The 13094-nt window shown below is 39.9% G+C and overlaps 1 long non-coding RNA gene across 1 annotated transcript; it reads right to left on the bottom strand.

The window, feature by feature from the left end:
• Window positions 1-2032: 2032 nt before the first annotated feature.
• Window positions 2033-12440, bottom strand: LOC135451410 (uncharacterized). The gene is made up of 3 exons (XR_010441316.1): window positions 12304-12440; window positions 11958-12074; window positions 2033-2083 (listed from the first exon to the last, which is right to left on the bottom strand). It is a non-coding gene; the product is annotated as an uncharacterized LOC135451410 (long non-coding RNA).
• Between the last annotated feature and the right edge of the window lie 654 nt (window positions 12441-13094).

Here is a 13094-nt window from a genome sequence, read left to right as displayed (position 1 = left end):
ATGGAGTGGCCTTGGCTGGACTTTTCTTGTATAGCCATGGACAGAACCATTTTTCCTGGGACACAGAGACTGCATTTAGGGGGAGGCAATGCCTTAGAGCCAAGAGAGTGCAGTGATGTTATATGAAGGAGTGCATGAACAGAGACGATGGATGAGGAGGGTGGTGGTGCCCTCAATCTTCAGTGGAAGAGAAGATCTCTGTTCTTGAGACCCCCTCGGCCCCAGGGGGTGAATTTGGGGGGACAGGTGTCCCAAAAGTGAGGGACTGTGCTCTTTTTGGAACTGGGCAAAGCATCCTTAAAAGGGGAACTCTAGCAGCAGCTCAGGTCCATGTGCAGTGGTGAGAGCACTGGGCATGGAAGGAAGGTGCCACGGTGGCAAAGGATCTCCAGGCAGTGCTGAGTGACATGGAAACACAAGAGGTCTCAACTGTGTTTCCAGGGGAAGCCTATGGTACAAGAAGGACTCCTCTCTCCCCGATGAACTGAAAATTGTTTATCTAAAGGGTGGTGATGAACTCAGAGTTGATGATCTGAGGGGCAGATGTATTGGAAATTTAGTGGGGGGAGGAGGAATGTTTTTAGAAAGTTTTCATTCTGAGTTCTGTGTGTGTTTCTTTTTTTATATAGTTGTAGGTTAATAAAGTTTTTCCTCTTTATTCCTAAGTTAGAGCCTGCTTTGCTCTATTCCTGGTCCCATCTCACAGCAGACACCAAAGAGCATATATTTTCATAAGAGCACTGGCATTGTGCCAGCATCAAACTGTGACAGGTAGACATTGGTAGAGGATGGGGAGGGTGGTTTGGTTGTTTTGACCAAACCTGTATGATTCCAGGAAATGTTTGCCTTCATCCTAACACTATTTTTCTTTCATCATATCCATTGGATATGTCTGTTAATTCACCATCTTAACATCATATTATCAGTGCTCCTTTTGGACGTCTACAAACCATTCTTCAATATTCTAGTTTGTATCCTAGCAATGCCATCTCCTAATCAGGGCTTCAGAACTCCTCTGAGACCATGGAAGGACAGATCAAGAGTTGGACCAGAAGGGAACATTGCACTGACCTTTGCAACATCGAGTACAGCATTTCCCTTCTTCCTTTCCTTCCTCTGACATTTTGATTGCAAGTTCTTCCAAACGAGCACCAAACCTTGACAAAATTCCTGTATTAGTGTCAGCTGAGACTTCTAGAACTGCAGGAAACACCATTTGTCTGAAATCTCCGTCTACTGCAGCTGACAGGGGCATGAAACACCAGATAATAAAGAAATTAGGTGTTTGATCATTATTAAAGCCAAAACATCTCTTGATGGAGATAATTAGGACAGTGTTAAAGGCCAATCAGCCAGTGACCAGCTGCTGAATTTACAGTGGAAGGAACAAATATGTCTCACAGAATAGTTGGGTATAAACCAACCAAGTCAACAGCTGAAATCTTTCAGAGCAGAACAGGATTACATCATGGCTCAGTATAGAAGGGGCAGTTTCACCAACAACCTGATAAGGACAATAAAGAACATCACATCTCAGCATATCTCCAGGAAGCCCTTATCTCTCTGCTCAGAACTTAGAAACATTAATTTTCTGCACTCCCAGTAATCAGCTTAAAGCTCTCTCTTTGCCATCTAGTAGCTCAAATGTCCCAGTGATTAGTCAGCTGTGGGGTAAATGAAGTAGCAGGGACTGCATTTTGCCTGAAATATCTTTATACAGCCAACTCCACTCAAAAAATCATTAAAAGAAAAACAATAGTGGCTGGTTTATCATTAGAGCAATAATTGAATGCAAGCTGGATTTAGCACTACAGCTGAGAAATCAATTAGATCTTCTTGTTTTCTCTCAATTTACTTTATTACATGAGTGTTCCTGACTCCAGGACTTCAAGGGGAAGAATCAAAGGGAAATAAGCCTTCATTACAGTGGTTTAGGTTGAATTTTTACTTCTAACATAAAAGAAAGAAAAATCAGCCATGAGGCTGCTATTTGTTTTCCATCTCACCTCATAGGGACACAGTATAACAAAGAGAATAACAAGGCAGACACGATGAGTACCCCTCTCAACTGTTTCATTTTAAACTGTAAGAGAAGACAAGCAAAGATGTTAAAGATACTTCCAGTATATCCCAGTCTATTTGGCCTTGGTATAGCACTTACCTCTCTTCCCCCCTTTCAGGAGGAACTGACAAATTTGGGACATTTTAGGGCACTTTGGTGTCACAGCAACACAAAAAATCATTTGAGACATCAACACAAAGCTTGATAAGAAGATGGCAGTGAAAAAGGGAGCAACAGCAATCCCAGTGCTTGGGTAAGAATGTCTGCCCACATCCCAGCTCTTGGAGCATGGGGAGGGCACAAAGGTGGAAAGGAGAAAAACATTCCCCCAGCTCTGCTGCCTTACAGTCCTTAATTCCTCCTGAGTATTGTAAATGCAGGGCCACCAATGAAGGAAGCAATCATAAGGAGGACTGCATCTTATCAGAAGGCTAATTTATTATTTTATGATGCCATATTATATTAAAGAATACTAAACTGTACAGAAAGGATACTTACAGAATGCTAAAAAGTTAATAATGAAAACTCCTGACTCTCTCCAGAGTCCTGACACAGCTTGGCCCTGATTGGCCAAAGAGTGAAAACAACTCCCAGCAGAATCCAATGGAACAATCACCTGTGGGTAAACAATCTCCAAACACATTCCACATGAGCACAACACAGGAGAAGCAAATGAGATCAGAATTGTTTTCCTTTTCTCTGAGGCCTCTCACTACCTTTTAGCTTCCCAGGAGAAAAATCCTGGACAAAGGAATTTTTTCAGAGAGTGTGAATGCCACACCTGAGCTTCCACACTCTATTATTCCATAGCCACTCATTTCCTTGCTCCTATTCTCCTGATTTTGACCTCTGGACTTTTCAGATCTACTCACTAGATCTGCTGCTTTTCTTCCTTTTCTCAGAGCTGTGAAAATTCCAACCTGCAGATCATGCATACCTCCAAATATTCACTGTTCCCTACAGCCAGCTAAGCTCAGCTTGTCTGTCCTCTCCAAAAAACCTGACATTGCTTTTGGGGAAGAACTGAAAAATCTCAACTCTGGCAGCCCCTGCCAAAAAATCTGCCCAGTAGAGCAGCGGCACAAGGAAGCAGATGTGATAGCTTTTAGAGCCTTTTTAAAAAACCTCTTCCTCTCCTTGAGTCAGATCAAAGCTGCAATGAACAAGAAAGCTTTATTTTTAAGGAAAGAATGACTTTTATGCAGATGCAAACTAGATTCCATGGAGTTTTGAACAAAAATATTTATTCTGAATGCATGAAACTTCAATTCTTCTCCTTTCAGGTCACTCTATGTTAACAGAAGCATCTAAATGTTCATCTCAGACAGCCAGTTTCTATTTGCCTCAGCAATTTCTACAGGGTTTTTTTTGGTTGAAAATTTACACTATTTGCATTGTGTTACTTAAAATCAGCTTTATTTTCCCCTCTAACCTTAGATTTTGCTGCTTTTCCTTCTTCCAGTGTTGAAAAAGAAACTTGATTTCCCATGGGAACAAAAATTTCCTGTAGTTTTTTGCATACTTACACAAAGGTTGATTTCATAAACTATATAGGACAGGTCTCCAGAGAGAAAATCTAGTCCTTGGAACCATTCATAGCTCTGTCTTTACTTGGAGACATGAGAATTCTCACACAGGCAAAACCTGGCATGCATTTCATGTGAATTTTCTTTATCAAGGTTGGGCAATTAAACCATTTCTAGCTGAGGAAAAAGGAAGGCAGGAAAAAATCTGATTCCTCTAACACAGCATGGCCTTTCAGCAGAGTTAACAGGCTGAACAATAAGAGCTGCAGAATACCCAACTTATGGAATTCAAGCTGAAAAATAGACCCACATTCCAAAAAGGGCTTCTTACCCTAAAGAAGATCCTGTGCCGGCACAGAGCAGTTGGATAAGCTTTGTCCAGGTTAGTGATGCTATTTGGGCTAGGAAACCTGAATGAATTTTTCTGAGGAAGAAAATCATGCTAAATAAAGGAGGAAAGTGTCTCCACTGACAAAGGTGTAAGATGTCCTCTGTGGGGTCATGACCAGGCACCCAATGCTCTGGAGGCATCTTGCTGCTGCACAAAGCTCAAGAAAACAATTATTTCATTAAGATTAGATAAAACAGGGCTGAAATACACTCTGCTGCCTGTGTTGTGTTTCGTCTTGAGGAGCTGTCACATGGAACCATGGCATGAACTTCAGTTGCTGCTCCCCATTACCTGTTAGAATTTATTTATTTATTATGAGTATTTCTTATTTATTTATTATGGGATGTCTCTCAATACTGCTGCAGAAGGATTTCCAGCCCAGTTCCAACTGCAAGCTGAAAGGTACCAAACTAATCCAGTTGCAGATAAGATTTATAGAGACACACACCAAACCTAGAGCACTTGACACTTTTCAACTAGCTAAAGCAATGGGAGGTAGTTCATCTCCTCTTCCTGGAAATGACAAATATTTTCACAACTAAATGGGACATTCAGCTCACTCATTCTCTGATCACAAGTGATCATGGACAGTGTCCTAGAAAAATCATTGAGTTAAAAAAATAAAATTACTGGGATTAATTGACTTGCAAGCCCTTACAGTGCATCTGAGCTGTGAATGATGGACACTTAAGGACTCCAATAAAATGTGCTTTAAATTCACCATGAGATGCAGAATTCTTCAGTGGTTAGCATGATGCACAAGTGAAATCCTACCTAAATGTCTCCAGCATGTTCAGACAGCACTGTCAGGGGTGCTGCAGAGTTACACAACTCCCAGGGTAATTACCACACAGGGCAGGGATGAGGCTGATAAATCAGTGATGCCTTTGCATGTTTGGTAAAGCTGCACTGAAAACAAAAGCTCTGATTTCTGAGGTCTGTGTCCCTGCTTCATTTTAGCTAGGGCTGGGGGTGTTATTTCATGCCTCAGCAGTTGCACTAATAGAGCTGCTCTGTGTGCCTGAATGAGATTTTCCTGGTTGTGAACACCAATGGCTTGAACAGTTGGTCTAATCTGAATTAACCTATACAGCATAAATACACTTGAGTCCGCAAATACAAGATGACATTAGCATAGATTCCTAGGGAGCTAACTCAAATTTAGACACTGTAAAAGCCTGGGGGGAATCGAGAAGACAGTAAATTCAAAAATTCAAATGGGAAAACCACCAAACCTACATTTATATTGAGAGACAGCTGTAATTTGTGTGCATGAATGCTAGCTAATTCTCTGGTAAAATTCTCACAGGAAAATAAAAACCCAAACCAAGGAAAAAAAGTTATCAACATAAGGATGTCAGCCTTCTTAAGGTGTAATTCTAGGTGAGAACTGAAATTTGCCAGAAGGAATCGAACCGAGTTTGCAGTAAGGTCTAAATTGGTTCATGTAATTGCTCAATATCCTAAGCTTGAACCTGAGGCAGAAACAAGAAAGACACTGCACTTGCTGAAAAGAACAGCAACAAACCCTTTACTTGCAGTGAATGAGAAAAACAACAAAATTCTGCTTTTACAATGGCTTCAGGAGCAGTCCATTATTGTTTCACAATGTATAAAACAAGGTAGATGGTGGTGATGTAATTAACTACATTCTCAAAAAAGCACCCTAAAAACACCAACTGTGAGCAAGCCAACAATAAGAAATGTTCTTTCCTTCTTCCTTCAGAGCCTGTCTCAGATTTGTAGGACACATTACTGCTTCCAAAGGTACACCTCTCTGGAAAAGTGCAGGAGTGCAAGCACTTATCTGAGCCGTATTTTTTGAACAAAAGCAGCTCCTTCTTTAAACTGAGACCTTTTTCCTCCTCTTAAGAAGAAATCCATTGTTTGCTGCTCTGTGATGACCAAAATAAGAGTCTAGGATCACCAGGGTGGCATCCTACCAAAAATCTGCACACTGATCTCCTAACCCCTTAAAGAGCCTTCCCTTCCATCCTCTCATCCTCCCTCTGAGGAATGAACATTCATTTACTCAGCCCTCAGGTGACCTCTCTCCTTAGAACTGCACTCAAAATAATCTAAACCACAACTTTGGTAAATCTGTGCCTTTAAATTAAATTGAAGGATGCTTTTGTGCTGAAAAAGGAAGCACATTGTTCCTCTTGCACAAGGGGAAGATTTGGACACCCAGCTCTAAGTTTTCACTTAAGTTTTCACAGCAGAGAACATCACAGAAACCGAATTTGTTACTACCCACAGCCCTGTTATTAATGTATATTTACAGCCTCATTAGCAGAGCCAAGCACCTTGTGTATGGAAGAACACTTCACAAAAACTCCTTCAAATGGGTGCCCATATGAGGGGCGCTCCATGTGGGTAATTCAGGCTATGATTGTTTAAGTTTCAGCTGCGACTGTTTCTATTGCCATCTATGACCTGTAGGGCTTTTTTAAAAATTCTGCATTACTTTATATACAATTATTTTAGCCTTCCTGGCTGACTCCTGAATTTTCTAGGATGATTCTTAAATTGTGCTAACACAGTTCAGCATAAATCCTTGTAAACACAGTTGTAGAAACGCTGTGTTTATTTCAGCTGGTATGAAAATGGGGTTTCTTTGCTTCAGGGCAGCAGCTAACAGCTTTTAGAGCCTGAGTGATCACAACGCCCAGAAACTTGATCACACCCCTAATATTAACCACACAAGTGGAACCAAAGAGGAAGGATTAAAGTAGCAGAGCTGCTGCCATGCTCTTTAGACACCTTTTAATAATAAAATGAATTTACACAGATGACATGACCTTGGCAGCTTTACTGCAAGGAAGAACCTATGTGTGCATTTTTTTTCTCTTGCTTTAAATTCATGTCAGATCATCTGGTAAACATTATGTAAATGGAAAAGTTTAGATACCCATAAGTTGAAAACAAGCAACAAGGAAGGGTTACAAGAGGCACCATGTATCAATTTTAAAAATGTGTGCTTTTAACTAAAGAGATTTTCTGAAAAGGAAAAACTTGATCTAATTTAAGATACAAAATTGGAAACTGATTAAGATTTGACATTTACTTCCTTAGCCCAAGGTCACCAATTAGATTAAACAACAATGAAGAAAAGAACAAAGGGAAATTAAACCAAGATACAAAAGAGCAAAAAGTTATAAAATGTAGAAATATGCAAATAGGCTACTGAAAAATGTGTATGGATAAGATTAAATCTATGCTACAGTGTTAGAATTTAAACCAAGAATTCAGAAGTCTGAAAATATATATACACTGAGTTACAACTACAAATTGTAGTTTGTCTGTTTGTACTCAACAAGCTGGTCCTTAATTTAATAATTTAATAAAGTTTAGGGGTTTTTCCCTAACTAAGAACAGATATGAGTCTTCGATACTGTTCCACCCTAGCATTCCATGACTTTGGTCTTACTCAACAATAACTACACTCAGCTCCATCCCTTTCAAAACACAAATTCCCCCTCCCTTAGCACTTCCCTAATCAGGGGGGATGTCTTGGTTTTTTTTGTATACTGGGCAATATTTTGCTGTAAAGAGAACACAAACTGCAACCCAACTTATGCAACAGGCAGTCAGAAAACCCCACAACTTCTGTGTTCATAATCAGCAGAAACTGAATTCAGGATTTTCGCCTGCTGCGCTTAACAGGGAATTAAACTCCAGGCAGTGCAGGGGGGTCTCCTATTCCCTTCCAGTAAGGAATACTTTGAAGAAGGGAACATTTACCCAGTGTGCCAGGGAAGGATGAACCTCAAGGTCATTTCAACCATCCTCCACCATTAGAAATTCGATATTCAGCTTCTTCCAGAAGGAAGATTTCTAATATTAGTTACACAGGTGAGAGAACAGAAGACATAAACTTGTTTCTGTCCATAAATTGATCCACTATCAGCAGAAAAGCCTTCAAATACACAGGAGTAGAGCATTTATCAACTAAAAAAGAATACTACTGCTCTATTTTGTTGCAAACCAATTTGCCTTAAATTTCCATCTGCACTTTTAAGAAAGATTAGAACTTATGAGAAGACTGGACAGAGGTACAGTTGGAAATGTGATTATGCATGGATGGAGAGGTGCAGTTTTTATACTGATACTGTAAGGCCTCCCAGATTTCTGCACAATGACAATTGTCCTCTACTAAAAGAGCACTCTAAACAAAGAGCACTCACCACAATTTATTTACTTGTTCTGATAGACCTTGTTTAAACTACAACTCTTCAAAGCAAAGGCTGTAATGCATCTCTGCAACACTGAAATTTGAGCTGTAATTCAGCTTGAAGTCAAGGTAGTATAGCCCAGCCAGTTAATGTCTCCTGCCTTGCACAGATGGAATATCACAGTAAATCTCACTCTTATTTGCATGAGAAAGAAGGGAAACAAGAAAGATGGCAAAACTCTGGCTCATTAAAAAGATGTTGAAAAGGGAACTAATAAAACCTTGTCAGGACATTCAACAATATGGAAGTAAGAACAGTTTTAATAGCTAACAGACAGTGTTCAGGAAAACTGCCAGCAAAGGTATTTAATCTTTTCTATAACAGTTTTACTAAATTACTGAGTAATTATGTGAGCCTTACCTCACAAATTAGGGCCATTTATAGAAAAGGAAGAAATAATGAAATAAAAGCAGAAAACTTCTGATTCCTGCTCTCTTGATTCTCTGCACACCTCGTGACTGACAGCTTCAGCAATGCCTGGATCATGAGGCCATGGATCAGTCTCAGAGTAATTAAAGGATTTACATTCCCTTCATGACCATACACATCCATCAGATTCCACACAGAATTTTCAATACTGTATGAATTTGATATGGGCTCTTTACAAGCAGTTGATTTAATCTGTATAAATCAGGGGGACCCAAAGAAAAAATTCCTGATCAGCATTTTTCAGGAGAGTTAAAAGAATTCTAAGCCAAAGTAAATTTCTTGGCAACTGAGTGAAAATCCTTCTTCCAAACAGATTGTCTAGAAAGCTTAGGACAACACATTTCCCAGATGAAAATGTGTCACCTAATAAGTAAATGAAAAGGAGCCACTTTCCTTCAATAAAATGTACATTTCAATTATGTGAGAAATTTTCATTACATTTGATACTAAAATACAGAAACTCCTGCTATCAGAAGAACATTCATTTTCTTTCTTGCAAAATACAGTACACACCAAGAAATTGACTTTTAAGAAGACTGCATACAGAAATAACTCCTGAAGTACTTGCCATCTCAGGTATGAGCTGGCAATTGTGAGGTACATGTGTGTTCAAGTGCTAGGGTTGAAATGAGACATCCAACCCCGGTTTATATTCCAAACAGGCAGTGTTCAAGTGCTACCATTTATCTCCCCAAGCTTTTCACACAAGCACTTTTTGAGCCTTGACTTGCACAACATCAAGTGTTTTATACTCACAGGTACAGTGTTCAAGCCTTGATTTATAACTCAGTATCTGAAACTCCCTAGTGCACTACTGAAGCCTTGATTTATTGCTGGGTTGAGGGAATCAATTCAAATAAAACAGTGTTCAGCCAAACCTTCACCCTTTTGGGTGAGCCAGTACAAAGGGTAACCTTTTCTATATTACCTCAGAGGGCTGTGCCCAACTTTTTGCTCCACTTTTGTGGAAGCTATTTTGTTCACCGAAATCCCAGTTTTTCTCCAGTCTCGTCTCAAGAACATACACAAAAGAGTTGATTCATCTCCTTAAAGTTTCAGCAAGTTCATTGAACACAGGTTGTTTGCTTTCTTCTTCTCACAGAAAGATCAGCAAAAAAAGTGTCATCTCTGCAATTCCCTATTTCTTTAGGCTGTCTTAAGAAACATAATTAATGTCAATGTCTTCCAACACCAATAGTTACATCTATCTTATGGTAAGACTATCTGGGTTTGCAAGAAAAGCTCAAAGCTTTGGAACATTATGGTATTTAAATTTAAAAAATACTGAATGAAAAGGTTAATTATCATTCAGCCTTTCAATACGAAATTTTAATCTTAGCCAAAAGCAGAGAATCAGGTGAAAACACAAAGAGTTGTGACTCAGATTTATTGCATTTGTCTAACCTTGAAACCTTAACCATAGACCTATGAGACCTAGAAGGAATTAATTTGATTACCAGGAGAGCATTGGCACAGATACCAAACCCTCATAGCCCCATGGCCACACACACACAACTTCCCAAACTCAGGTAAGGCAGGATTCTAAGGCTGTGCAGCAGGTACCTGAAAATCTAAAATTGTCAAGAATTTAGTTTTACCAGACACTACCTTGTACTTATAGAAACTGCTAATCTGAAGCCTCAAAATGCTTATTTTAAATGATGGAGTACTGAGGGGAGTGGTGTTAACCAACAGGTCCAACTGTTTTGTCATTTTTTTAAAGCCATTCTTCTCCAGATAAAGATCCTTATCTTAAAAGATTCTCTCTGCAGTAAGATGATTACAACATCCTGAAACATTGACACTACATTTGCCTTTTTTGGTGCTTTAGGTAAAAAATGTAGTTCCATATCCTGAGCACAGCCTCATATAAAGAAATAAGGACAAAGAAAACAAACTTCTGAAAAAATAAAGAGGGACTTGAGTCTGAAAAGAGGGAGGTCTAGCACAAACTTCCCTAGCTCTAAAATACAGCATAAAACCATCCCAGAAATCCTGAAATAGAATTGCAGAAATGCCTCTTTGACCTTTGAGCTTTTCAGGAGCACTTGTCTTACACAACCATAGCATGTCAGCTCCTCTTCTTCATGCTGACCTCTATCCCCATGGGGCAATTTCAGTTTGACACAAGAGGAAAGATCACCAAGAGATGATGCTCCTGCAAGCCTCATGCCTCATGTACATAAGCAGCAATACGGCAGATATCCCTGCTGAAGGGAAATCTGCAGCCTCAGCCAGCTCTTCACTCTGCACCAAATGCCTGCTTCGGGACAAAAAGCCAAGCAGGTTTTTCATTAAGCAGGATACAGGCATGAGAACAAAGCCACAGGAAAGATTTCACTAGATTTCACTTCTTTTCAGAGAAGTGCTGCAAACAACACAGGTCTTACATGAGCTCCACAAGGCTGGGCAGTGAGGATCAAAGGTGCCCACCAGGAAGTCAGAGGAATTTTCTTCCAAGTACTATATCCACACAAAGCACTGAGTTGACTCAACCTTGGTACACCTGAGAGGCTAGAATCTAGAAAACACACTGAAATCTCTCACTAATTTACCCTGAAATCTCACACTAGCTGGCCCCTGTACTAAAACAGACATTTTATCTCAGAGCTGCTTTCAAAGCCTTCCATCCCTGGTCATTCCCATGCATTACATCTCAAAACAGAATTGCACTCCTGTGTGCCAGAAAAGGAAGAACACCAGCACAGACACTGACTGTGCTGCCTAAGCCACAAGAGATTGATAGCCTGGGACCTGAACAGTGCCCTCATAAATCCCAACACAAAATTTTAACTGTAAGGCCAGTTTATTGCTGTTCTGATTCCTCTCTAGGAGCTTAGTTCCCCAATTATTAAAGCATCTTTTATGTTACAGCAACCTCATCATTTTCTCCTCAAAATGCTTCTGAATTTTTTTAAGTCCATATTCCATAAAAAACCTGTGAATGAAATCCAGGTTATCACCATAGAATAGCACTCCACTCAGATTGCACAGTCTCCTCTAAGGTAATTTTCAGACTTTAATTATCTCATTGCTTGAATCATCTTCCATAAGAAGCCTACAACAGAAGCACAGCTCAGTGTGGTGCCCTTAAATAAAACAGAGAATAACACAAACTGTATTTGCAAGAGTGTCCTTCACAAAATCTCACTTACACAGACTCAGAGGAAGAAAAAACCAAATTTTTACTCTTATCCTTCCTGTTAGAGTAATGCTAGCTCCTTTTAGACATAAACTATTCATAATAACACATTTGCAAGATTCCTGCAGGCCATTTTGTCTCAGTTTAAATATCTTAAAATACTGTCACTCACCAAATTTCTCAAAGTTGCGCCTTGTTGGGGCCAATTGTTGCAAAATGTGTGGCCTGGTGTGCTTGCACATTCTTCCTCTTCTTGGAGCATTAGCAGGGCAGAGAAGGACACCACATACTAAGAACACAAGCCAGCAGTTAGACAGTCTACACAGGAAAATAAAAATTAAAATGCTTGAAAATCTGCTTTTAAGTAGTTGACTGTCACTTATTGAAGGTAACTTGCAAGTTATTGATGCAGAGCTGCAGCAGCAAATGGAAAGGAAACAAGTGCATAAATTCCAACTTGTCTGTTTCAACTGCCAGGTAATTAATAAGGAAAATAAAAATATAAGCCTAATACCCACTTGTCATGGGGATGGTTTATATTCCATACACACTTTTGGTTTGTATCCAGAATTGCCAGTACAAGTGATATGGTGCTGTGGCATTCACATTCTCTGAAAAATTTCTTCACTCAGGATTTTTCTCTGGGGAAGCTGAGAACCCTCAGATAAAAGAAAAACAATTCTGATCTCATTTGCTTCTCCTGTGTTGTGCTCATGTGGAATGTGTTTGGAGATTGTTTACCCACAGGTGATTGTTCCATTGGATTCTGCTGTGAGTTGTTTTCACTCTTTGGCCTGTCAGGGCCAAGCTGTGTCAGGACTCTGGAGAGAGTCAGGAGTTTTCATTATTATCTTTTTAGCATTCTGTAAGTATCTGTTCTGTATTCTTTAGTATAGTTTAGTATAGTATTCTTTAATATAATATGGTATCATAAAATAATAAATTGGCCTTCTGAGAGTCAGATTCATCATTCCTGCCTTTTTCAGGGGACCCTGCAAATACAATATGATGGCTTCCAGGCCAGTACTGGGGGAGTGCAACTGGGAATCTGGGAATTCAGGAGCCTGATTTACTAGAGCATTTGCAAAGATCTAACTGAGCACCAAGGTGTAAAGTGGAACTGCCAAGCTGCTCTGTGTCTGGGGTGCAGTGGGGCCTTCTGCAGCCTCAACACCCCAGCTGGGAAACTGGTTAGCAACAGAGTCCTGCAAAATATTTCTAAATGTTTGCTAAGCCCAATGCTCCTCTTCCATAGAGGCAGATGTGCAGCTGCTGGAAATGCCCAGCTGTCACTGTCACTGCCTCCAGC

The sequence above is a fragment of the Zonotrichia leucophrys genome, chromosome 9, assembly GCF_028769735.1.
Source record: "Zonotrichia leucophrys gambelii isolate GWCS_2022_RI chromosome 9, RI_Zleu_2.0, whole genome shotgun sequence".
Lineage (NCBI taxonomy): Eukaryota > Metazoa > Chordata > Aves > Passeriformes > Passerellidae > Zonotrichia > Zonotrichia leucophrys.
The sequence above is the reverse complement of the archived record's forward strand: the minus strand, read 5'-3'. Positions and strand labels throughout refer to the sequence as shown.